This window comes from Mandrillus leucophaeus, unplaced genomic scaffold (assembly GCF_000951045.1).
Source record: "Mandrillus leucophaeus isolate KB7577 unplaced genomic scaffold, Mleu.le_1.0 Scaffold5, whole genome shotgun sequence".
Taxonomy (NCBI): Eukaryota; Metazoa; Chordata; class Mammalia; order Primates; family Cercopithecidae; genus Mandrillus; species Mandrillus leucophaeus.
The window spans coordinates 3,999,053-4,024,005 of record NW_012105364.1 but is presented as its reverse complement, the minus strand read 5'-3'; the positions used below and the strand labels follow the sequence as shown (position 1 = coordinate 4,024,005).

Here is a 24,953-nt window from a genome sequence, read left to right as displayed (position 1 = left end):
AATATGTTTAAATATCTTTATATGTTTATGTATATATTTATATATTTTAATTAGCCATGTGTGGTGGTACATGCTGTGAACCCAGCTACTTGGGAAGCTGGGGTAGTAGGATCCCTTGAGCCAGGAGTTCAAGGCTGCAGTTAGCTATGATCACCACTACACTCCAGCCTGGGTGACAGAGCGAGACGCTGTCTCAGAAAACCCAAAACCATCGTTTTATAACATATGAACAACAGAGGAAACTAGGAGAGAAATATAAAGGAACTCTCTATGCTATCTTTGCCTTTCTTCTGTAAATCTAAAATTATCCCCCCAAAAAAAGGTTATCTAAAAAGTTAGAAAAGTTAGATACTAAAGGCAGAATGTTTGAGGCTAGATAAGGATACTGTGAACTGTATTAGCTATCTATTGCTGCATAACTAACCCCAAAAGTTAGTGGCATAAAACAATAAACATTATGTCATAGTTTCTGCAGGTCAGGATCCTGGGCATGGCTTAACTGGATCCTCTGGCTCAGGGTCACTCACTCATAGGCTGCCATCAAGGTTTTGGCTGGCACAGCGGTCACCTGCAAGCTCGTTGAGAGAGGACCCACCAAGGCCACTCAGGTGACTCTCAGCAGGCCTTAGGTCCTGGCGAGGTACTGGCTGAAGGTATCAGTTCCTTGTGGAATGTGGGCCTCTCCACTGGGCAGTTCCCAACATGGTAGCTGGCTTTCCAGAGTACGTGCACGAGAGCGGTAAGAGGAGAGAGAGAGGAGAGGAGAGAGAGAGGAGAGGAGAGAAGAGAGGGAGAGAGAGAGAGCACGTCGTGAGGGAGCAAGCCTGAGAAAGAAGACAGCAGCATCACAGTCTATTTGTAACCTAGTCTCAGAAGTGACATCCTATCACTTTTGACATATTCCATCCATTAGAAGCAAGTTACTAGGTCTAGTCCACACTCCAGGGGAAGGAATGGCACAGGGCATGAATGCCAGTAGGTGGGGATCAAGGGGACCACAATAAGGCTGCCCAGCAAGTGAACACACCCATTTATGCCATCTCCCACACTGAAAAGAGCAGTGCTGATTTAAGAGCACAGGCTCTGGAGTCAGAGAGATCCGGGTTTGTGCTCCTGCTTGGAAATGTCAGTTAGACGATCTTGGATTATTTAATTCTTTTGTTTCTTCATGGCAAAATGAGAATGATGATAGTAACACTGACCTCAAAGGGCTGTTTTGAAAGTCAGACTAAATGAGCTAATTTATGCAAAATACTTACCAAGTATCTAGCACAAAATAAGAGCTCAATGATGATGATAAGCTGCTATTATCATCACCGCCACCGCCACCGCCACCTGATTTGTAATTCAAACCCTCAGGTTGACTGGCCGTGGCATCGCAGGCAAGTTACTTGACTTTTCTGTGCATCTATTTCCTCATGCATAAGCTGGGGAAACACTACTCCCGCTTCAGAGCTGTTGGGAGGGGAGGGTGGTGATCACGTGCTTGGCCCTTGGTCGCTGTAAATGATTACTTTTAAAGGGGTTCAGTCTGCTTAGCATAAATTGACTGCCCTTTTTGGTTAAGGCACATCTGTTTTTCTGTCTTTGTTTGCTCTATGAAATGAGGACAACAATCCTTAATTATTGTGCTTTTCATTGCTCTCTAGCCTATTAAACAATTCTTATTTATGGATTTAGAAGAAAAAAAACCACATGGGTAATCCATAATGGAAGATACATCAAAATCATATTTATGGTCTTAGAAATGTTCTTTGAAGCAGGATTATTTTCTTCAATTTTATTTTGGTCATCATTGGAAGTAGTTTTTATTCCTCATGCACATGGCAAATGAAAATGGAGAGAAACTATGAAAAGTGGAGGCTGCAGCCTAAAAGGAAGATTTGCCACAGACACCTACATGAAGGATAGCTCGCGTGGTATGTAAGAACGGAGTATACACAGCATGTCTTGTTCTTGTCTGCCATCCCTCCTAGGAGCAAGGATTTTCCAGCCTCGCAGAGAAGCCTAGTAGGTAATAATCAGTCATCAGAGTGTAACGTGCGAAGTGCCATCGGGCTCTGACGGGGCAGAGAAGAAAGCCCTTGCCAGGGATCTAAGCCTTGATGCGGAAGGCAGAGGAAGGCTTCCTAGACAAGTTCACACCTGAGCCAGGGGCTGCAGGCTGGAGGTCCCTAGCTGACAGTCCCTAGGGGCTGGAGGTCCCTAGCTGACAAGGAGGAGGAGGAGAGGGGAGATGTGGGCAGAGGAAACAGCACAGACACAGGCTGAGAAATGCCAAGATACCTGAGTGTTCTCAGCAGCAAGCAGCTGGGTGAGCACAGAAGGCAGGCCCCCAGGAAGCACAGCCAGATGGTGACACAGGTAGGCGTGGGGTCACGAAGGGTCTGGTACCTGGTTGACGTAAGAGTTCATCTAAAAGTGAGGGACAAGGAGCAAGGTCATGTGGTTAAACTATTTTTATTTTTATTTTTATTTTTTAAAGAGATAGGATCTTGGTCTGTCATCCAGGCTGGAGTGCAGTGATGCAATCATGGCTCACTGCAGCCTCAACCTCTTGGGCTCAAGCAACCTCCTGCCCCAGCCTCCTGAGTAGCTGGGATTACAGGCACCAGCCACCGCACCCAGCTCACGTGTGTATTTTACAAAGATTAACTGGTGGCTACAGCAAAGCTAGACTAATGGTGAGGGGTGTCTAGGAGACAGAAAGCTGTCTAGGAGGAGCAGAGAAAGGGATGGATTCCAAAGAGATAATTGAGAGAGAATAGCAACAAGTTGTGCTGAGTGTGGATGTGGGTAAGGGAGAGGGAAGAGGTCACAGACCTCAGGTGTTCACAGCTTTCACCATGGGGCAGAGCAAGGAGAGCTGGCTTTGGGGAGAAGGCAATGTGGATGGCTTTGGCTATATGCCTAGTGTTCCATTATTGGAACACTAAGCCTGTGGGAGTTGTCTGTCTCCTACTGCTCAAGGTCATCGCCAAGGTCTGATGGCAAAAATTTAAAAAACTGCAACCTCAGGCATAAATGGATTAAATTGAGACAAGTTTAGAAGAGCAGGCTAAACTATTATACTCAGGAGCCACTAAAAATATAAAAAGCAAGAGGTCTCAAAAAATACCCCAGGCTAGAGCTCTAGTTTGAGGGGAATCAACACATAGGGATGTATTTGGAACCAGGGGAGTAAGTAAGATTACTCAGGGAAAACAGCAAATAGGTAAGAAAGCAAAAGACAAAGAGTTTTGAGAAAATAATAACCATAGGATAGAAAAAGATGCGGTGGAATGATGCTGATTCTCGTTGGATTTGTGTGGTAGACAGAATGTTTTGACTACAAATTGCATGTGTTAGCCCCGAGGAGAAAAGGCCTCTTCCAGACAAGTGACAGGCAGGAGGGAAAAGGAGGGAGGTGGTGTGAGAGCGGGAAAGCTGAAGCAGGGTAGATACAATATTAACTCTTGTGAGGCCAGTGGCTTTTTCAGGCCAGAAGGAAAACAGAAGGACAAGGTCTGAATTCCACCAGATGCCCCCGCAGTTCTCCAGGACGCCACATGGGGACCACAGGTGGGCGGTCTGCACAGTACCTGTGTTGGGAGCTGCACTTGGGGGCCCTGGAGGAGAGTGGCTGAGATGGCTCATTCTTGAGCCTTTTATTTTATATTTATTTATTTTTTAAATTATACATTAAGTTCTAGGGTACATGTGCTTATACCCAAAGGACTATATAAATCATGCTGCTCTAAAGAACCTTTTATTTTTGCCTCTGAGTGGACCTAAAAAGTCAGTATTGTTTTCAGTCTTATGACTTCACTTCTAGTGAGACTGTGTTAGTCCATTTTACGCTGCTATAAAGAGATACCTAAGACTGGGTAATTTATATAGGAAAGAGGTTTATTTGGCTCACAGTTTTGCAGCCGTACAAGCATGGCACTGGCACCTGCTCGGTTCCTGGTGAGGCCTCAGGATGTTTTATTCATGGTGGAAGGCAGAGAGGGAGCAGACGTGTCACATGGCGAGAGAGGGAGGAAGAAAGAGTGAGAGGAAGGAGGTGCCAGCGTTTTTAAACAACCAGCTCCCTCTAACTGAGCAGGAACTCGTTAAGTGAGGACAGCACCAAGCCATTCACGAGGGATCCGCCCCATGACTCAAACACGCCACCAGGCCCCACCCCCTATACTGGGGATCACACTTCAACATGAGATTGGAGGGGACAAATCCAAACCATATCAAAGGTATGCTCTAGGATCCTCGTTCAAGTAGAACCTGCTTTCGTTGCTTTGCCTTCTAAACTGAACCAACACATATTAGCACAGTTCTCTCTCAGCCACAGAAACTCAGTTTCTCTGGACCATTTTTCCTTATGTAAGAAAATGACCTGTTTAACCACGGAGGGAACCCTCAGCCCGGTAAGAGAGGAGAGTTGAGAGATAGCTGGTGCAGCGTCTCGTAGACAACAGAATTGACTCCCTCACTGTTCTTTTCCCATCATCTAAGCCAGTCATCCATTTTCCCCAGGAGTGTTTCTAGGTATCCATCACTGAAACAAAACCCCCAGCAATTTTGTGGAATTTTTATAAAGTATAAACCATTCATGATATGCTAATAGTGAACCATTTGTCAGTATGATACCACATGCAATTCAGGTCAATGAAACTCAACTTAGAAACTGGAAGAAGAAAAATCACCTTTGCATTATTGCTTTGCATTTGTTTTCTTAGTTCTTGTCCATGGACCCAAGGGTCACCAATACATTTCCTCTCATCAATCAGCGTCATGGTGCTCTTCCCCAATCATTATAACCGATTTCAGATGGTGCTAGAAAATTATATTGACTCTGAACACCAAAAGAAATCAGTCATCCTCTAAGGGGTCACAGGAGGACGTGAAGTTTGGGAGGGCCCAAACCTTACTAAATCCAGCATACATTGGGCCCTTTAACCCAGGCATGATGGAATGAGTCTGTACTATCCATTAAGTGCTATAGGTTTATTCCACAAAGAAGTATAAAATTCCAACAATGCGATATCCTGTACAATTACATTCATCCCTTAGTATCCTTGAGGGATTGGTTCCAGAAAGCCCCTTGGATACCAAAATCCACAGATGCTCAAGTCTCTGATAGAAAATGGTGTAGTATTTGCATACAACCTACACACATCCTCCCGTATACTTTAAATCGTCTCTAGATTACTTATATTTAATGCAATGCAAATGCTATGCAAATAATTGTTATACTGTATTGTTAGAGAATAATGACAAGAAGAAAGTCTGTTCACGTTCAATACAGACACAACTTATTTTTGGAAAACTTTCGATCACAGTTGGTTGGGTCTGCCACTGCAGAGACCTGACTGCCATTTGTGATATATGCCACCACTGTTGGAAGGGGTGAGGAAGGGGTCAGCTGCGTGAGGCAGGTTCTCACAGCCGTCCTGCTGTTGCTTTCAAATACTTCCGAGCTGTCCCACTCATTTCTTTTGCTGTTGGCAGTGCGGCGCAGCTGGTCTCCCCCAAGAACACTGATTTCAAATGGTGCTAGACAATCACTATTTAAATCTAAACCACCATATGAAACCAGCTTCCTGAAGAAGCTTTATGATCTATTTTTTTCTTCATAATGCTCTCTTACCATAAACCCAAGACAACCTAGAAAGGAAAAGTTGAAACCTAGTTGTGAGTGAGTTACTTAATGGTCTAAACAGAGCTTTGGCAAATTTCATCTATTCATACAGTGATGCCACTGAATTTGTTATTGATGGGGGAGCATGCCTGGGACTCCCCTTATTCTTAAGTTGCCCAAAGGTTCAGCTTTATCATTTAGAGGCAAGGGCACATGTCAACCCCGTCACTCTTGGGTGGGAAGACAAGGAAAATCCTTTGCTTGGGTAAAGGCAGGAGAAGTCAGAGGCATCCTGTGATCAAGTACCCAGGCAGGCGGAGGATGACCAGCAGTGGTGCTGGAGAACTGTCCATCGGACATGCAAATAGGACCAAGCAAGTAAGTCCTCAGTAGGAGTGGAAGAAAAATGCTTTCCTAAACCTATGATTTTCACCTGGAGATAACTTTGTTTGATCCAAAGGATTACTGAGATTTTGGGGTCTAGGGAAGAAAACAGACTAACTCAGAGGCCAAGTCACATAATGGCACTAATGAGATGCTAATGTCACTTCTGGAATGAATTCCTTAGACTGCATCTATGAGTGAGTTAGAGGTTTTTGTGAGCTTTACTTAAGACTCTCCTTCCCTCTACTCAAAAGGTAAGGCTTTGTACTCTTGAGTTCTCCTTGGCAAATTATTTTTTGCAACAGTTCTTTTTCCCCCCCACAGTATAGTTCTTGATATCATCTTATTAGGTGGCCTGTTGTCATCCCTTTTTGTGTTCTAGACATCCAAGAAGATACTTCATGTACCCAGGCCACCTAACTAAAGGGGTGTGCACTGTTTTTATAAACTGTTATAAAAAATTATACATTAAATTTGAAATAATACAATGAATTCCTAAATGCATACTATCTAAATTCAATAACTATTCCTTTTGCCATGTTTTGCTTTAGTTATCTATATGTAATATAGATGTGTATTTTTTGCTGTATTGTTTGAAAGTAAATTGACAACCACCCATACATACACTGCTCCTACTTCAGAATGTCTTTAAACAATGAGGTCATTCTATAAAATGAAGACACGTTCTACATGACCACAAAATCTTACCATACGTAAGAAAATAAACAATTCCTTAGTATCCCCAAATATCCATTCCACATCCAACTTCTCCCACTTTCTCCAAACAAAAGGTTTTTTATAGTTTTTTCAAACCCAGATTGCATCAAGGTTGATTCACTAAGACTGGTCTCTTTTAACCTCAAAACGCTACCCAACCTTTTCTTTGGCTTATCATGACATACCACCTTGTAAAAAACAGGCTCTAATTCTGGCTGTACCATTCACTTAGTCTGTTCCCTTGGTTTATATTTAAGAACTGAACTTTAGTTTCTCCTTCTGACTTTCCTCATATATCATCCTCATTTTACAATCTCACTATGTGTATTAGAAGAACATCCAATTACCGTGTGCCTGTGGTTGATGATTCCAAGTGGGTTCAGTGCTAGTCAGTGAGGAGGTGCACTGCAGGCTGCTTACCTTCTGATTACCATAACATGCTTGTTCCTCATGGGCTTGGCTGGTTCTCTCTTCATAAGGAGATTCCAGCACAAACTCATCCTTTATCATGGAGAAGCATCCACAGCACATACCTATTGCTGCTAGGCTAGTTTTTTAAAAAATCTCTGTGAATAAAGGAGTAGAACACCAGGGCTATGGAGATGTGTGGCAATCATTTCATCAAAGATGTAAACAGCTTGTTGACTGCAATGAAAGGCACATACTTTGTGAAGTGACAGGCAGTGACACATTTCAAGTGGATAGTAAACTTAAGCACCAAAACTGGGAAAAGTGCCAGGACAGAAGAATCACTACAACTTTCAAATAATGGTTTCACTAATTCTGTGATTCCTTTAGGGACCCCCTGCCTCCTTCTGTACATGCTAGTGTAATTCGCAGTATCAGTGACTGAAGTACAAAAGCAGCAGCCAGATTATTCTCATCAGTCACAAAACTCCAAAGTCTGCTTATTTTTGATAAATAACTCGTTGTAGTGTTTGCCTACTGCCTAGAAGTTTTTCAAATGATTGACACTTCAGTTATGGGGAAAATTTTTCCTGAAGATGAATTTCTTTTACTTATGTCTGATAAGAACATATACATCTCATACACCAAATACGTCACACACAGTATATATTCAACCATGCCCTTAGCAGGGCCAAACAAATATGCTGAGTTTTTTACATTGTCTTTATGTATGCTTCTCAGAAATTCAGCAGAAGGCTGAGCGTGGTGGCTTGTACCTGTAATCCCAGCATTTTGGGAGGCCGAGGCAGGCAGATCACTTGAGGTCAGAAGTTTGAGACCAGCCTGGCCACCATGGTGAAACCCCATCTCTACCAAAAAATACAAAAAAAAAAAAAAAAAAAAAAATTAGCCGGGCTTGGTGGCACATGCCTGTAGTAAGGCCGAGGCTGAGGCAGGAGAGTTCCTTGAACCCAGCAGGCAGATGTTGCAGTGAGCTGAGATTGTGCCATTGCACTCCAGCCTGGGTGACAGAGCAAGACTGTGTTTCAAAAAAAAATTAGCCGGGCATGGTGGCCACGCATGCCTGCAATCCCAGCTACTCAGGAAGCCAAGGCAGGAGAATCACTTGAACCAGGGAGGCAGAGGTTGCAGTGAGCCAAGATCATGCCACTGCACTCTAGCCTGGGCGATACAATCAGACTCCCTCTCAAAATAAAAGGCTGGGTGCGGTGGCTCACACCTGTAATCTCAGCACTTTGGGAGGCCGAGGCAGGTGGATCACGAGGTCAGGAGTTCAAAACCAGCCTGGCCAAGAAGGTAAAAACCCTGTCTCTACTAAAAATACAAAAATTAGCTGGGTGTAGTGGCAGGTGCTTGTAATCCTAGCTACTCGGGAGGCTGAGGCAGGAGAATTGCCTGAACCCGGGTGGCAGAGGTTGCAGTGAGCCGAGATTGCACCACTGGATTCCAGCCTGGGCGACAGAGTGAGACTCTGTCTCAAAAAAAATCAGAAGAATAAAGGTATATTATTTTGCATCTATGGGCTCTTCATATTAGCCCTGTGTGACAAGGTCATTTGGTATATCTTCCCACACTGCTTTTATGTCCTTGGGGAGAAAGTGGGGTACTGAGTTGGCAAGTAGTGACCACACCAGGTGTGGTAAGAGCTGAGTAGTGGCAGTCGATTGTTTTCTGTGACATGAAAAGCCAGCAAACTGGCTTAAGGTCACTTCCCCTGGGCTTTGAGGATTTCACAAGAAGAATTCTACCTAAGCCTGACATTTCTTTAAGGATGTAGCTTTGAAATGTGTGAGACATCAGAACACAACAGTCCCAACTTGAGCATTGAAGCTGGAGATGCAACTGTGATGCAACAGAACACACTGTGATAGGCATCTTGAGTTGGGTCCCTGTTTTCACATGAAGCAAGAGGCTAGTTTCCTGTAAACAAGTCTGCATGAAGAGACTGGCTACCCGGTTAACAGCAAAAAACCCCGTGGCTCACTAGGAAGGAGATGGAAGAAAACCAGTTGATAAATTTAAAAGGGCTCATTCATTCCCTTTCCAGGTCATGCAAACGAGAACAGAGTGAGAGCAAGTGGGATCCGCTGATTTTGTTGAGTCTTTCAGTGACTTTCAGCTGCAAGGGCAACTCTACTGAGAAGGAAAGATTTCACTCAGTAAACATTAGCATGTTTCCAACCCTCCCTAGCCTCTCATTTCCAACAATCAATGTGATTGTTCTGTATTTTTAGGCCAGGATACGGTAGGGCTGAATTTCTGTAACTCAGGATGTTCTATTTTAATCATCAGCAATTTTAAGGCATGGCAACATCTGAAAGAAAAAAAAAAAATGTAATGACTCTTACACACAGAACATGCACTTAAAATTGTCAAAACTCTCCATCTCCAGCATTAAAACAATCATCTTTCAAGAACAAAATCCTTTCTCGGTGTCTCTCAGCCCACAAGCCATGAGAATGTGTCTCCATTTCAAAACCCAGTCTGTACTGTCATGCTTCTGCTGTTTCTCAGCAAGCTGCCTTTCTTTGTAACTTTTTTCTTCCAAATCTGATAGTGAAGCTGGAGCCTGAGATGTAAATTGATAAATGACACCAGGAACTCCTTGCATGGCAAAAGCTGAACAGTACAAATCCATTGTTTTCCTGGATGTGAAATGCCAGTCTGTTCTTGCATGAGCAAACTGGATTAAAGTCACTTCCCTTGGGGCCTGCGGATTTCACAAGGAGAACTGCATCTGAGCAGGACACTTCTTTAAGATGTGGCTTCAAAGTGTTTGGGACATGGGACACAATAGTCCTAAGTCGCCTATTCCAGCCGGACTATAGGTGCAGCTGGCCCTGTCCTGACGAGGGGCCACACAACTCTAAGTCTTTCTTTGTTGCCCCACATGCCTTGAATGGATGTTTTCTTATAGGAAGTGGATGAACAAGTTAACACAGGATCTGGCTGGGCTGCTTACTAGCTATGTGATCCTGGGCAAATCATTTAATTTTTCCGAGTTTCAGTTTCCTGATCTGGAGAATGGAGATGCGAATTTCTATATTGCAGTGGTTGTTAGGGTCATATGTAATGCGTTTATAAAAACAGTGGGTCACTTTTAAAGCACTATATGAATGTTTGGTGTCTCATCAGCTGGATCAGAACACGGGAGTGATTTCGAGGGAAAAGGCCAAAATGAACTGGAAAATGATGGGAAGAGGACTCTGTGAAATTGTCATAGCTTCCATCTTGGGAACACTCAGTCCACGGCAGCCACTGCTGTGTGCTTCCCATGGACTTTGTTGGCATTCACAACCACTAACATGGTTGGTGGTAGCATCTTCGTCTTTCAGAAGATGGGCTAGAGACTTAGAAAGGGTACATGACTTCCTCTTGGTCACAGAGCTGGAGTGGCAGACCAGGACTCAAACTCCAACATGCCTGATTCCCAGCCCAGGGATTCAGCCAGCACTCTTTACTGCTCCGTCCTTTACACCCTTCAGCGCATCTTCATAGGGACCTCTGAACAGTCACTGGCTCCAAGTTTCAGGGTTTCATCAGTAAGTACATGAGTAAACCATGAAAGCCAGCTTTGGTCCTGAGGAGTAGAAGTAGCACCAAATAACTCACCAAGAGAAAGGGAGAAAAATTAGAAATTAGCACAATTTGGCTTGTACTGAATGGTCAGAAGACCTGGACCCTCCACCACACTTCTAACATGCAGTGTGACCTTAAGCCAGTCCTGTCCTTCTCTAAAGCCTCATTTTTCCCGCTAACCTTAAAGAAGTTCAAGTCAAAGAGCACAGTGATGAGTCCCACAGATCATGCTTCAGATTATGACAGTGTTAAAATACTGACTCCAAAATACAGCCCGGCAGTTTATCTTCTCGAGTTTCCTGTTTCTATGACACTGTATGGTGAGATGACCAAATGCAGACTCCAGAGCCAGAATGCCAAGCTCTGCCACCAGCTCCTCACACAACCCTGCACAAATCACTTTAACTCTCTGTGCCTCAGTCTCCTCATCTGTAAAATGAGGTTAATAGGCCGGGTGCGGTGGCTCACGCCTGTAATCCCAGCACTTTGGGAGGCTGAAATGGGTGGATCACGAGGTCAAGAGATTGAGACCATCCTGGCCAACATGGTGAAATCCCATCTCTGAAAATACAAAAATTAGCTGGGCATGGTGGCATGTGCCTGTAGTCCCAGCTACTTGGGAGGCTGAGGCAGGAGAATCGTTTGAACCTGGGAGGCGGAGGTTGCAACAGTGAGCCTAAATCGCGCCACTGCATGCCTGGTGACAGAGTGAGGCTCCATCTCAAAAAAAAAAAAAAAAAGATGGTAATAACTGGACCTAGCACATAAGGTGGTTGTGAGGATTAAATCAGGTAAATATGATGAAGCCATCTGAACCAATGTTAGCACAATGTAAATATTCAGTAAATGTTAGCTATGATAATAAAAGTAACACAATAGTTTTCCATGAGCACATTATAAACAGAGATGTGGCTAGGAGGTCCACCACAGCTGGTAAATGGAGAGGGTGCAGAGATCCTGCTGTCACATGCTTTGCCGTACATGGACACATTCTAGAGTAACTGACTGCGAAGCTGAAATGGCATCTCCAACTGGATTTACTGAAATACATATATTTAATATTTTCAACTGCCTTCTCCTCTTCCCATCCTAAGACCTGAATATGGGATCTGTATCCTTGTTTTTAAGCAGGAGTTCATGTTATAGACTCTTTCTGACAGTAAATTGGGAGTTAGGTGGTTGAGAGAAAAAGAGTAGAGATCAAATGGTCAAAATGACCATTTAAAAAAAATTACCGGGCTTGTCAGGCATGGTGGCTCACACCTGTAATCCCAGCACTTTAAGAGGTTGAGGCAGAGAATCACTTGGCCCAAGTGTTTGAAACCAGGGCAACACAGGGAGACTCTCTGCCTCTACAAAATAAATTGTAAAAAATCAGCCAGGCGTGGTGGTGCACGCCTGCGGTCCCAGCTACTTGGGAGGCTGAGGTGGGAGGATCACTTGAGCCTGGGAGGTTGAGGCCACAGCGAGTCGTGATCATACCACTGTACTCCAGCCTGGGCAACACAGCAAAACCCTACCTCAAAAAAGAAAAAGAAAAATGCACTGAGGAATCATCCAGTTACAAAATAAAACAAAACTCCCTGGAGGTTGACTTAGAAGCCTCTACTTACGTAGGTGTAAAAGCAATCTGTTCACAGATATTTTCCAGGCACACAAATCCTCAGGAGGCATTTGTTCGGAAGACTTGCACCTGGAATTTAAATGACACTGTGAGCTCCTAGGAAATCTCCTAGAGTAACAGCAGAAGAAAAAGTCAGTTGTTTTCTCGTAAGCACGTTTCTCCACCAGTGTCACCAACAGAGGCATTTTTAAAAACGAGAAATAGAAAGCACCTTCTCCTTCCTGCACACAGGTTGGGAAAGTTCCTGTACAGCGAGCAACACATGCCCCCTCATGCTGGTGCTCTCTGTGCGGGAGAAAACGCGAGGTGTGGCCGTTGCTAAGGAAACCGCTAACATGAGGCAGAGCAGCAAGGTTTGCTCAGCAAGATGTTTTAGGAAATAAAACACAGTCTAAGCCTATAGATCCAATCACAGAAGAAAGGCAGGCAAGGATCCCGCACAGGAGACGGAAGGTGGCTTCTGTTTTCACAGCTGATTCTGCAGCCTCGTGCTGTAGCAGTACAGGCTGCAGAAGGCCTGCAGAGGGGAGCGCCGGTCTGCACGGACAGCCTGTGACGGCTTCAGAATCAGGTGGAGGGCAACTGAGAAGAACGGAAACCGCCTCACATTCTCTCCTACTTGGTCTAACTTTACAGACGAAATGCATCTTTCAGCTGCATCAGAAGAGAGGAAGCTAAGGTCGTAAGGTCTTCTTCATTTCTGAAAACTGATTGTTCAAGTAAATCCTTCAGTCGTCCCCCTGATGCGACCTGCTAGGGAAGCTGGGAGCGCCTTCACAGTAGCTCCAAGGGGGTATCCTTATAGGGGATTACATCTCAAAACACATTTTACCCAGCAAGAGGCTGCATGACTCAGCAGTCTGATGAAGAAAGCTCTGTCAAGTTACCACCAATTGCAATTTCTAAGTTGATTACAGCTCCACTGAGGAACCTGAACACAGCTGAGGCCACAGAGCATTCCCCAGGCTTACTGGCCAGTGGGATGATGTGGCCCAGATGTGTGGGTCGGAGCTGAATGGTCAAGACAATGGTCTGTGATTGGCAGGTGGGCTCTTTAAGCCAGGGGCTACTGAACATGCTCTTCAGTGACTGGGAAGCTCTCAAGATGACAGTAGCACAGGAACAAGGTATGTTGGGAAGATTCTTGAGAATTGAGATTAAAATCCAAGAGGAGGTTGGCCAGTAAAAGAAATGGTCAGAAAAAGCCCTTCAATACTGTCCTACAACAGAAAAATACATCTAAAAAACCAAGCTGAGAAGCACAGATGGGAAGGAAGAGGCACTGGGGTAAAACAAGAATCAAACCAACCTGAAGCTACCGAACACACAGAATTCGTGAATATTTAAACACTATCATAATAGCATGTTTCCAAAATTATCTGATTATAAAAATGAGGATAGAAACCAGTGTCAGACAAGAGCTCTTTCATTTTTTTTTCTTGAGATAGAGAGTCTCACTCTGTCACCCAGGCTGGAGTGCAGTGGCATGATCTCGGCTCCTTGTAACCTCCGCCTCCTGGGTTCAAGCGATTCTCATGCCTCAGCCTCCCAAGTAGCTGGAGTTTTAGGCGTGCGCCACTACACCCGGCTAATTTTTGTATTTTTAATAGAGATGGGGTTTTGCCATGTTGGCCAGGCTGGTCTTGACCTCCTGACCTCAGGTGATCCGCCCACCTCGGCCTCCCAAAGTGCTGGGATTATAGGTGTGAGCCACCGTGCTCGGCCCTCTTTCACTTTTCAACAGTAACTGAGGTCTGTGTCAGATTGTGAGGAACCCCAGTCTGCTGCTTTCTGAAAGCTTTCAGTATTTGAAAAAGTGGCTAGGGGAGCTCCTGGGAAGTCCTTCAGTTAACCTTAAAAAGCGTGTAATAAAACCTAATTATAGAGCATGCTTCTTTCATCCCTCCGTCACTCCTCTAGAGAATGTGGGGGCTTTCTAGCCACTGTCCCTGCAACCTCCGAGGATTTAGATGTATGAACATTATTTACAGATGGGAAAAACAGAGCACTTAAAGTTTTGGTCAAGAAAACTGTGCGGGTTAGTGACGGGGTTTCTCAGCTGTGAAGACCTGAGCTTGACAAATGCATTTTCAGCTTCCCAGGATACCCCTGGCTCCCCGGTGAGCACTGGAAGTCTGTCCCTTTTATAGCAGCCCTTGGCAGTTCCAATCTAGGGGCAGAAGCTAGCCTGCCACGGCAGAGGAGAGCAGCAAGTTCCAGCCCAGCCAGCGAGCACGCTGCACTGATGGGATTCCCGAGGCTCCGGCAGGAAGTCAAGGGTCAAGTGAGGACTTCCTAGGTGCTCAACAGTCACACTCTGGGGCCTGAAAGGTCTTAGAAGCTTATCTCTGTCTATCTCTGCTTAGAATCCAGTCGATCAATCAATACCTTTTCCTTCTCTCTGCCTCTCCTCCTGAGCCCCAGCATATTTGAGTGAAGGAACTTACACGTACGTAGCCATTTAAAAGCCAAGTGCTATCAAGTGAGTTCCCATTTCAAGGCACGTTTGAACTGGGAATAGGAAGACGGGCAGCAGCTTAAGCTTTGGGATCATACAGACCTGGATTCAGATTTCACTTGTTACACAGCCTTGGCAAGCTGTTCAATCCTTTTGGGGCTTTAGTTTTTGTGTGTGTGTGTGTGTTTAAATTTATTAAGTAGAAATGATAATGTTAACTCTCGGAGTTGTTGTGAAAACACAGCTAACTCAAATAAAACACATGATACCTAGATTTTCAACATGTTAACCACCCCCCCCCCCCCACCACATTCTCCTGTGAGGGGATGGAACAGCTAACATTTTGGGGTAAAATTTCCAGAAGATCTATACAATCGAATTGTTAAAACTGGTGTGAAAAACTAAAATAAGATTAGGCATCAGTAAATCAAGGCTGTGGGTGGGTCTGGGGGCTCCTCTGGAGGGAAGGGCCAGACCAAGGGATGTCCCAACAAGAAGTTAGGAGTCTGGGGAAAGAGATACGATATGAAACTGGGACCAGGAAATTCCATTTCTGCCTACCGATTACTCATCATTGATTCACCGCGTTTACAATTTACCAGGAGGACATGGGAGCAAATTGGAGAGGTGAATCCCACTGGATTTTACAACATAAAAATAGACAATGACAGAGGGTGTCAAAGGAAACCACAGGGCACGGCAGGGGCAAACATGGGAGGCGCCAGTCCCCGTGAGCCAGACACAGGAGGGACATGTCACTTCTTCCGCGAGGGACTAACCAGCAGCAATGCTTCAGAGACACAGGTCACTTCTCAACACTCCTGGTCAAGACAGACCTCTTAAAATCATGGGTAGATACCCACCAGCTGCCTCCTAGAAGCCTGCACTGTGCCGCACACTGCTGGAGAATACCGAGGAGGGGATGTGAAATGTCTGTCTGTGATCCAGGACCTAACTGTGGAATGGAGTCCAACTCGCAGGGACAGAGAAAGTGCTCTGGTGTGTCCTGCTGGTGGAGAGCACAGTCGTCACTGGGGACCAGATGAGCTCAGGGCAGGCTGATGGATTATTCAGTCAGGAGAGGCTTCATAGGGCCAGGGGCCTGAGCTGGGCTTTCCACGGGGGCAGCCTGGGCAGGGGAGAAAGGGAGAACTCCAGGGAGGGGACAGTAAAACCATGCCAGAGGTGGCAGGGGTGAAGACAGTGGGGGATGGGGCAGAGCCACAGTAGATGTCCCACCACCAGGGATCTGAGATGACAGGCCAGCAGGCGTGTGGGGGTGGAGCCCAAATGTAGATCCCCCACCCCCGCACACAGGGTGAAAGTTAGCTGGGATCAGGGATGGCAGGGGGTGAGAAGAAACGTGAATTTTATGAAGAGTAGAAGAAACAGATGTTTGTTAAGACCTAACATGTGGAAAGCACTGCTGTGGACAGGAGCGAGTGAGACCTGGGGCCAGTCTTCATGGAGTTTACAAGCCGGAGGGGATACAGCCCTGTGGACAGAAAACTGTTATTACACGGGCTAAACACTAGCATAGGGGGAATTCTAGGAGATGCAGGGACCCACAGGTATGGCACCAGACTTTGGGGTCAGAATAAGGATTCCCCACAGAGGTAGGAGCAAAAAGAAACAGGATATGGTCTGTTCCTTTCAAGCTTCCCACAGGGGCCAGGAGCCCCTTTTGCAGGATGTCTTAATAAATGGGACATAAAGGTACCCATTTGTCTAGAGTGCAGTGTTGGCTGGAGACAGTGAATATATGAAATGATACCCTTAAAATGCCCTTTGGCTCAAAATGAGTCCCTTTCCCTGACCCCAACTTCAGAAGTCAAAAGGAAGAGGATCGTGTCGTGGGACCCCAAATGACACTCACACTGCAGGTGAAACACTGGGGTGACTTTCACACGCACAGCTAAGAAGGAAGACCGTTTCCATATGACTGCAAGTGCACAGAAAATCTAGCACGCGCGACAGGAGGAGCAGGGAAGGAAGCGCTTGCTTAGGAGGGACTCAGGAGCATGCAAAGCCTCTGTCCTGAATCTGCTCCCTCTATGTATGGAGGCCATGAGTAAGGTACCCATTCCAAAAACAGCAGCAAGGGGAGGGTTAGGAGACATTCTCATCCAATGTGAATATAAAAATCTTAAGAAGAAAACAATACCCACTGCTTTCTGTTCCATTGTCCCAGCTTACTGTGTGATTTTCTGTTAGAACTGTACCCACAGCTTTAATTTGATGCATTTGCTGGATTATGATTTTTTTAAACAAATAAAACAGGGAAGAAAAAAAATCCAAGGTAGATTTCAGTTAAACTATCACCACAATGATTCTCCATTTCACTCCCGTGTAGGAAATGTGCATTTGTTTCTACGGAGCATGTGTAGACAGCCCTAGCTCCCTGGAAGAGAGATCTGAGGGAAGGCCATTATGGACGCATGGTGGTCTTAACACAGCGAAACTCGGCTCTTCAGTAGCTTTTTCTTTTCTTTTTTTTTTTTTAAGAGAGTCTCGCTCTGTCACCCAGGCTGGAGGGCAGTGGCGCGATCTTGGCTCACTGCAAGCTCTGCCTCCCAGGTTCAAGTGATTCTCCTGCCTCAGCCTCCCGAGTAGCTGGACTACAGGTATGTGCCACCACACCTAGCTAATTTTTAGTAGAGATGGGATTTAACTATGTTGGCCAGGCTGGTCTCAAACTCCTGATCTCAGGTGATCCACTTGTCTGGGCCTCCCAGAGTGTTAGGATTACAGGCGTGAGCCACTGCACCCAACCAGTAGCTCTTTTTAAAATAAACTGGGCTGGGCATGATGGCTCACACCTGTAATCCCAGCACTTTGGGACGCCAAGGCTGGAAGATAACTTGAGGCCATGAGTTTGACACTAGCCTGGGCAACACAGCAGGACCCTGTCTCTCTACAAAAAATTTAAAAAGTAGCAGGGCGTGGTGGTGTTTGTAGTCCCAGCTACTTGGGAGGCTGAGGCAGGAGGATCACTTGAGCCCAGGAGGTTGAGGCTGCAGTGAGCCTTGATGGTGCCACAGCACTCCAGCAACGGAGCGAGACCCTGTCATACACACACACACACATAATTAAAATAAAATAAATTGCCTACTTTAAAAATAAAGACAAGGCGGAGCGCAGTGGCTCATGCCTGTAATCCTAGCACTTTGGGAAGACGAGACAGGTGGATCACTTGAGGTCAGGAGTTCGAGAACAGCCGGGCCAACACGGCGGAACCCCGTCTCTACTACAAATACAAAAATTAGCCGAGCTGAGAGATCACACCACTGCACTCCAGCCTGGGTGACGGAGGGAGACTCTGTCTCAAAAAAATAAAAATAACAATAAGGCAATACAGGTGTTGGGGAGGGGGTCTGGGAGGTGGCTGTCATTTATCTCCAAAATCATGCTAGAAGCTAAATATAGAATCATTTTTCCTCCACACTGTGTCCGTGGGCTTGGAAGAGGAAAAAATGGCACTTAGTGTTACTAGGACCAAAAGACAGCTCCTCCGACTAAAAGATCATCCTGGAGGTGCTTAACTGAATACTGATGACATATTAACATTCTTTGGGGGGAAACACGTTTTGTAATAATCAATTAAAAAAAAAAAACAAAGTGATCCATGAAGCTATTTAAACACCACCTGGAAAAACAGGATTGACTCCACAGGAGGGCTCCCTGGGTGCAGAGATCTCGGTGCAAATCCCATTTCGCTGACTTGCTTTCTCTCCTTAGACAAATGTATGTGGCAGGGCTGAGGACCTGCTCATGTCCTTTTCTGGGGACGCCACACATGGCTGGTTTCTGGCTCTCGGGGACAGTGGCTCAGGTCAGAGGAGAACCCTTACTGGCTGTAGTGTGGTGGGCACAGCAGGGGTGGGCCGGTTCACCTCCTGGCTTTGAAGAAATGGGTTCTCTCCTATGGCATCTGTGATCCCCAAAATCCTCAATCAAGCAGGAAGGGGGTGAGTCGATGGCTCTTCCCAAGGCCTTCTCCTCCCATGGACAGCTTCTCTGTCCGAGGTCTCTCGCCGTTTCTCCCCCTTTACTCCATCCCAAGAGGCACTTGTGAGCTTCAAGGGCATCTTCTAAATATTACATTCACTCAGTGCCCCAAAGAGTACAGCATGTTCTTAGAACATTGCTCAATTCTTTCTCCTGCGGTAAGGATTCAGTTTGTTTTATTAAGAACTAGTGTGGCATAAGTTAATTCTCATCCAAAAAAAAAAAAAGAAGTATATCAAGTCTCTTCTTTTGGCGAATAGTAGATAGAACTGTTATTATTCTTGTTTCTGTCCCAGAGCTAATACATTCATGACACACTGGCAAAGGATGTTTTGCAAAAGCTGTCTATGGCAAATAACTGATTTGTTTCCTTTTGTAAAAACGAAGTTCTCCTTTCTGACCCAAGTCGTTTTCTAAATGATCTCAAAGGGCAAGCTGCCTCTTCCAACGGGACGCCGAGGCCACGCTGGAACCTCCTTCCGAGGTCTGGACAGGAGCTGTGTGGTGCAGAGGAGGGCTGGGCCCAGAACCCAGAGGTCTGCCTTGGGCTGGCCTCTCTCTCCAGTCCTGTGACCTCTGGCTGACCAAAGCCTCCCTGGTTCTGTCCCTTCGTGTCTGAAATAAGCAAGCTGTATTTAATAGTTTTCCTTTTGCTCTAAAATAAGACGATTCTGAAATATGACATTAAGTGTGAGGCCGGTTTCTGCTTTGGACCTCACCGAAGGGGCTTTAGTCATAAGCCCATGTGTGGAAACTGGCCCTGCCAAAAAAGAAACATTCTGAATCATTCAAAACCATTAAGAATGTTGGCTCTGACTTCAGAAAGGCAGGATAAACAGACCCGTGCCCAGCGGGAACTCACTTACTGGATGTCTGTGTTTTTAACTCATCGGTGCCTGAGCACTTCCCAAGTTCCTTCTAATGGCTTCAATGTTTAATGCTGTCACATTTGTACTATTAACTCCACTTCATAAAGGTGGGGGGGGTGGGTATTTAATTTGGTGCTAAGTGCTCATTAATCTTTCTAGTGTGGTCACCAGAACTGGATTTTGCAGCCTCTATCCAGAACAGGTTAATTCTCCCACCCCACACAAGTTATAAAGTAAAGAATAAAGCTCCCCCGCCCAACTTTTAAAGTCCTTTTCCCCTAAACAATACTCTAAAATCAATGAATCTAGAGATTCTTTGGACTGGAATGGGTTCCAAATCAATTGACCTCTAAGCTCCAAATGCATTTGGATTCTGCCTCTATTGATCTGAAATAATCAAGGCTACAGGAATTGGGATATGGTTCTGGTTTCTAGAATTTACCTGAAAAACTAGGACACCTTTGACCATCCATATTTCTAGGAAGCCCTCTGACTATCCATATTTCTAGGAAACCCTTTAACCATCCATATGTGGCTGCTTTTTTATACATACAGTACTCATGCAAAGTAAACAGAAAAATAAAAGAGTAAATTGCAACTTCCAGGTCACAGTTCACAGTGTATCTGGCAACTATGTGGTAGAGTTCAGTGGACCTGCCGGAGTCCTTGTGTATGCCCCAGACACAGGCATACACATGCAGAGCTCAAGAAAAGCTGCCCAAGAAAATGACAGTCTTTTTTTTTACCTTTTTCTTTTTCTTTTTCTTTTTTTTTTAAGGAAGCTTTCACGGATCTAGAACTAACTGGGCACATAATGGGTAAGGTCAAACACTGAAACTTTTTTTTTTTTTAAACTTAAAAAATTCTGGCTGGGAATGTGGTGGCTCGGGCCTGTAACCCCAGCACTTTGGGAGGCCAAGGTGGGTGGATCACCTGAGGCCAGGGGTTCAACACCAGCTTGGCCAACACGGCAAAACCCCATCTCTACTAAAAATACAGAAATTAGCCAGGCGTGGTGGTGGGCGCCTGTAATCCCAGCTACTTGGGAGGCTGAGGCAGGAGAATTGTTTGAACCCGGGAGGTGGAGGCTGCAGTGAGTCAAGATCACACCACCGCACTCCAGCCTGGGTGACAGAGCGAGACTCTGTCTCCAGAAAAAAAAAAAAAAGTTAAAAATTCCGTGTTCAGAAAGCAAGAGACATGATGCTGTTTTCTCCAATTCTGAAAGCTCCCAGTGGTCACAGCATCGTAGCCACGTGTGACATGTGCATCCAGGCAACTGAATGATTAACTGTCACCAGACTTCTCCATGGCCTTACTCGAACTGAGTAAGCTGGTAGTATTTCCTAAGAGTTGTCACTCAGTTGTGAAAACAGAGAGAGCTTTTTGTTTTTTGGAAAATCCTGATCAGCCGAAATGACCGGGTGGTCAGCCCTGCCCATCTTGTGGCTACTTAGATAAAGGCTTCTTTTCCCAGGCAAGGAGAGAGATGATGGTTAACTTGCTTTTTAGACTGAAGTCATCGCTATTCACTGGTGTAATGAATAAGCTAGACTTTTTTTTTTTTTTTTTTTTTTTTTTTAAAACCTCCTTTCAAAAGCAACACTACATTTTTCTCTTCTCTGGAAATGAACAGAACACGTCATAATTTTTTAAACATCCATCAGTGCCCATGAAAAATTTTTTAAAAATAATCTGAGCCTCACTTGTTCATTGCCTACAATATCAATCAATGGCTTAGATATCTCTCCGTGTTATATTACTTCTCAGCGCTCTTAATTCATCAGGTCAAACAGAATCTTAAAACATCATTTAAAAGCTTCCTTCCTTCCTTTCCATGTCTCAGGGTATCTGTAATGATAATTTTGGTGTGCTGAAATCAAATGACTGACCAAGGCCCAACTGTGATCACAGGTAAAAAACGTTTTTCTGCTTTGCCAAAACTCTTTGCTCTCTGTGTCAAACTGAAAGAGCCCTCCCAGACCCAGGGGCCAGGTGGAGAGGCCACACACACCCGCCCGGCGCGGGACTGCCTTGTATGGCCTCACCGGGGCCCGGTTCCCGGGACGGTGACTCAGCTCCGGAGGACCACCTGCTGCGTGGGGGTTGCTGCCTAGCAGGTCATTGCCAGTCACGAGGGCAGAGAGACCCAAAGGATCAGAGAACAGCTCCGAGCAGGTCAAGGGCAGTGCCAGAAGGAAAGCCTTTGTTTACAGAAGGAACGATCCTGCACCTTGTGGTGAGGTATTAAAGAGTAGAGGGGCTTTGCACCTGCATCCTAAGCCTCTTGGTTCACCACTAAGCCGCACAGCCACAGGGAGGAAACCACTGGGAATACCATCACAGAAAATGAAGGTAGGGCCGCAGGGCACCTCCCACTCTCAAAGGGAAAAGACGGCCCTGGATCATCTTTCTAAAACACCACTTTGATGAAGTCGCCATGATTTTCTAAAGTAATAAATGGCAGCCACTACCTACAAGATAACAGAGTGCATTTGAAACCTTTCTACCACCTAAGTCCAACCCACCTTCAGGGCATTCGCTCTGCTTCCTTAGATAAAGCCTCTGCTCGGGCTAAGATGTTCTGTCTCCGCTGCCCCAACTCTGCAGGCTTTCTCCTCCCGCTGCCTGGAGCAGAGAATGGGGGAGCCGTCAGGAGCCACAGACACTGCGCTATTCCACATGGGATTCTTTTTATTGTTTGATCTATTTCACATGTACAAAGCTTTGACCTTCCAAATCTAAGAATTCCTACTTAGAACTGGTAGGTTCTAAGAACCTCCTGGGACCGATTCTGGCACACGTCTCTTCTGAACTCACAGAGCTTGTGCCTTAACAATTTAGAGTCAACTGACTTTGCTGTCCTTTCTAATGTGTTAAGTTTCAGTCCGTGACAAACACTGACAAGATGTGTACCTCATCAGTCACTGTAAAGGGAAAGGACATGGCCCCTGCGGCAGAGGTCCACAGTCACACAGACGACAGAAACGTGCCCGATGCCTTCCAGTGTATGTCACAAACACGTATTTGACAAGGGACAGCAGAGACTCTGCAGGTGGTGAGTTTTGCGTGCGGCGCCAGAGAAGTCTTCATTGGGGAGCTCCAGGCTGGATTTTAAAGGAAAAGCCGAATTTTAAGGGAAGAACAGGTTAAACACCAAAGGAAAATGGGGAGGAATGTTTCAAGGAACATGTATACTAAACAACACAGTGCATTCTCTCCAGCTCTGCAGCTCGGGGTTCCAGGGCCGGGGGTCCGATAAGGTTGGGAGAAGCAGGCCTTATCACGACAGGCTTTGCAGGGCAGGCCGAGTGTGTACGGCGTTTGAGGTGGAATGACAGGGTTATGCCCTGTGGAAGGGGCCGACTGTAGGACTGCTCGGAATTGGGAGTTTGATGGGGGAGAGGCACTTTCACAGACATTATCTGGTTTCATCACCACCCCTTCTTCAGCCATATATTTGGCGATTAATTGCGCACTTGTGACATGTTCCTTTCTGCTCTCTGTTCCTTAATGCCTCCTGCTTTTTTGTCTTGTCTCCAGCTGGGCTATCCGTTCCTGGTGGCCACAGAACAATACCTTCTTTAATGGCTCCCACAGTGACCAGCACGTGCCTTAAACTCAGAGCAGGTCAATCAAACTCCTTTTAATTGAAATTTTAGGATGTGCTTTTGCCACACTCTCAAGTAATTAAATTCATCAGCAAATACCAAGTCCTAAAATAATGAATGGTACTTAGGAAACACATAAAGAGTGGTAGAAAACTAGGTGGGCTGGGGTCATCCTGTGGAGGCCCTGGACGGCCCGGCTAAATAGCATTTGGAACTCTTCTGTCGAAGTGTTTTGATAAAGAAATGAGGTGACTGAAGCTGTGCTTAATAAAAGATGAACTTAGCAGTAAGATGGGCTGGAGGGAGACAGTTGCTGTGGTGGTAGAAAGAAGAGGTGAAGAAGTGTTGTCAATGCAGGTGACAGCATTTGCCACCATCTGAACCAGCACGCAGCGCCGTTCCTCTAGGGCCCCTTGAGCCTAACAGAGCTCTTTTCTGACATCCGTCGCACTTAGGAAGAACGCATGGTGATGCTGGCTTTTATTCTCCCTCCCTTTCTTCCTTCTAATAATTAGCAAGCAACAGTTATCTGCCAGACACTGTGCTATTACACAAGGGAGAGAGAGATGAAAAGCAGTCTCTGCTCTGATGCCTTGTGGGAGACGGAGAAAAGTATCTGGTTAAAACGCAGCGTGTTGAATTCTCTGATACGCCCTCCCTCCTTCTCTCTCTTCCTTCTGGCCAGTCTGTCTTCCCTTTCTTTCTTTTTCTTCCAAAAAAAAAAAAAAGGATCTGAAGCATAATGAAAGAAGTCAGCTAGGAATGGGGAAGAGGGAAGCTAATCTAATACGGGGGATCCCTGGAGGAGGTGGCATCTGAGATGACTCTCGCATGAGCAGGTGTCAGACGAAACCAGAAGGAAGGGAGAAGAGCTGTGCGCAGACACAGGCTGGGGCAGAGGAGTGGGCTCAGCAGCCTCCTGAGACATGGGCTGGAACCCGGAAAACGAGGAGCCATGAAAGAGGGGAAGACAATGACATCTATGCTTTAGAAGGATCGGTCTGGAGTCAGCAGAAGGGCTTATTGGAAGGTAGTGACTCTGGAGTCAAAGAGACGGCAAAGTACAGATTTGAGAGATGCCACAACAGACGCATTAAGCCCTGGAGCTGGAATGATATGCACACTGAGAGAGTGAGGGAGTGAGGGCCTTACTAAAGACCTTTAAAATGAGTTTATTTCACCCAGAAGCTCCAGCAAGGGAGACACACACTGCCTCGTGCTGGCCACGAGGTGGCAGCCTCGCACTGCCATTCTAGCAGAAAATGCGTCCCATCCTCACCGGGGCTCACCACCACGTGGGCAGAGCCACTCAAAAAATCCCACCACGGGGACCGGAGCTCTCTAAGCTTGCCCCATAAACACGCTTTTCTCCCACAGAAAGCCTCCACAGAAGCAATGGAAAAGTCAGTTGATCCGGGGAGAGAAGGATAAAAGCTCGTGCTCTTCAGAGAGCTTTGGGCTGCTTCAGGGTGGCGGCTGGGCCTTCTGACAACTGCGAAGAGACAGAGACGATACAGGCTGGGGACCAAGGGGTTCGATGAAGGGCGTCATCCCCAACGAGAACCAACTCGTGGAGAGTTCGGGCCCCATGGCTAAGTCTGACCCGACGCTGGCGAATGCCGCTGAGGACCCTGAACGCCTGCGGGGACCCCATCCC

The 24,953-nt window shown here is 45.9% G+C and overlaps 1 long non-coding RNA gene and 1 pseudogene across 2 annotated transcripts in view; both read right to left on the bottom strand.

Annotated features, from left to right (window-relative positions):
• LOC105550914 overlaps nt 1-7,228 on the bottom strand; it is a 39,877-nt pseudogene extending 32,649 nt beyond the window's left edge.
• A 1,795-nt stretch (nt 7,229-9,023) lies between these two features.
• LOC105550809 overlaps nt 9,024-24,953 on the bottom strand; it is a 31,864-nt gene continuing 15,934 nt past the window's right edge. The window contains exons 3-4 of one of the 2 annotated variants that reach the window (XR_001007777.1): nt 12,340-12,419; nt 9,024-10,754 (exon numbers count right to left, since the gene is read on the bottom strand). This is a non-coding gene — a long non-coding RNA (uncharacterized LOC105550809). The remainder of the gene's footprint in view (nt 10,755-12,339; nt 12,420-24,953) is intronic. The other variant, XR_001007778.1, reaches the window with a different exon arrangement.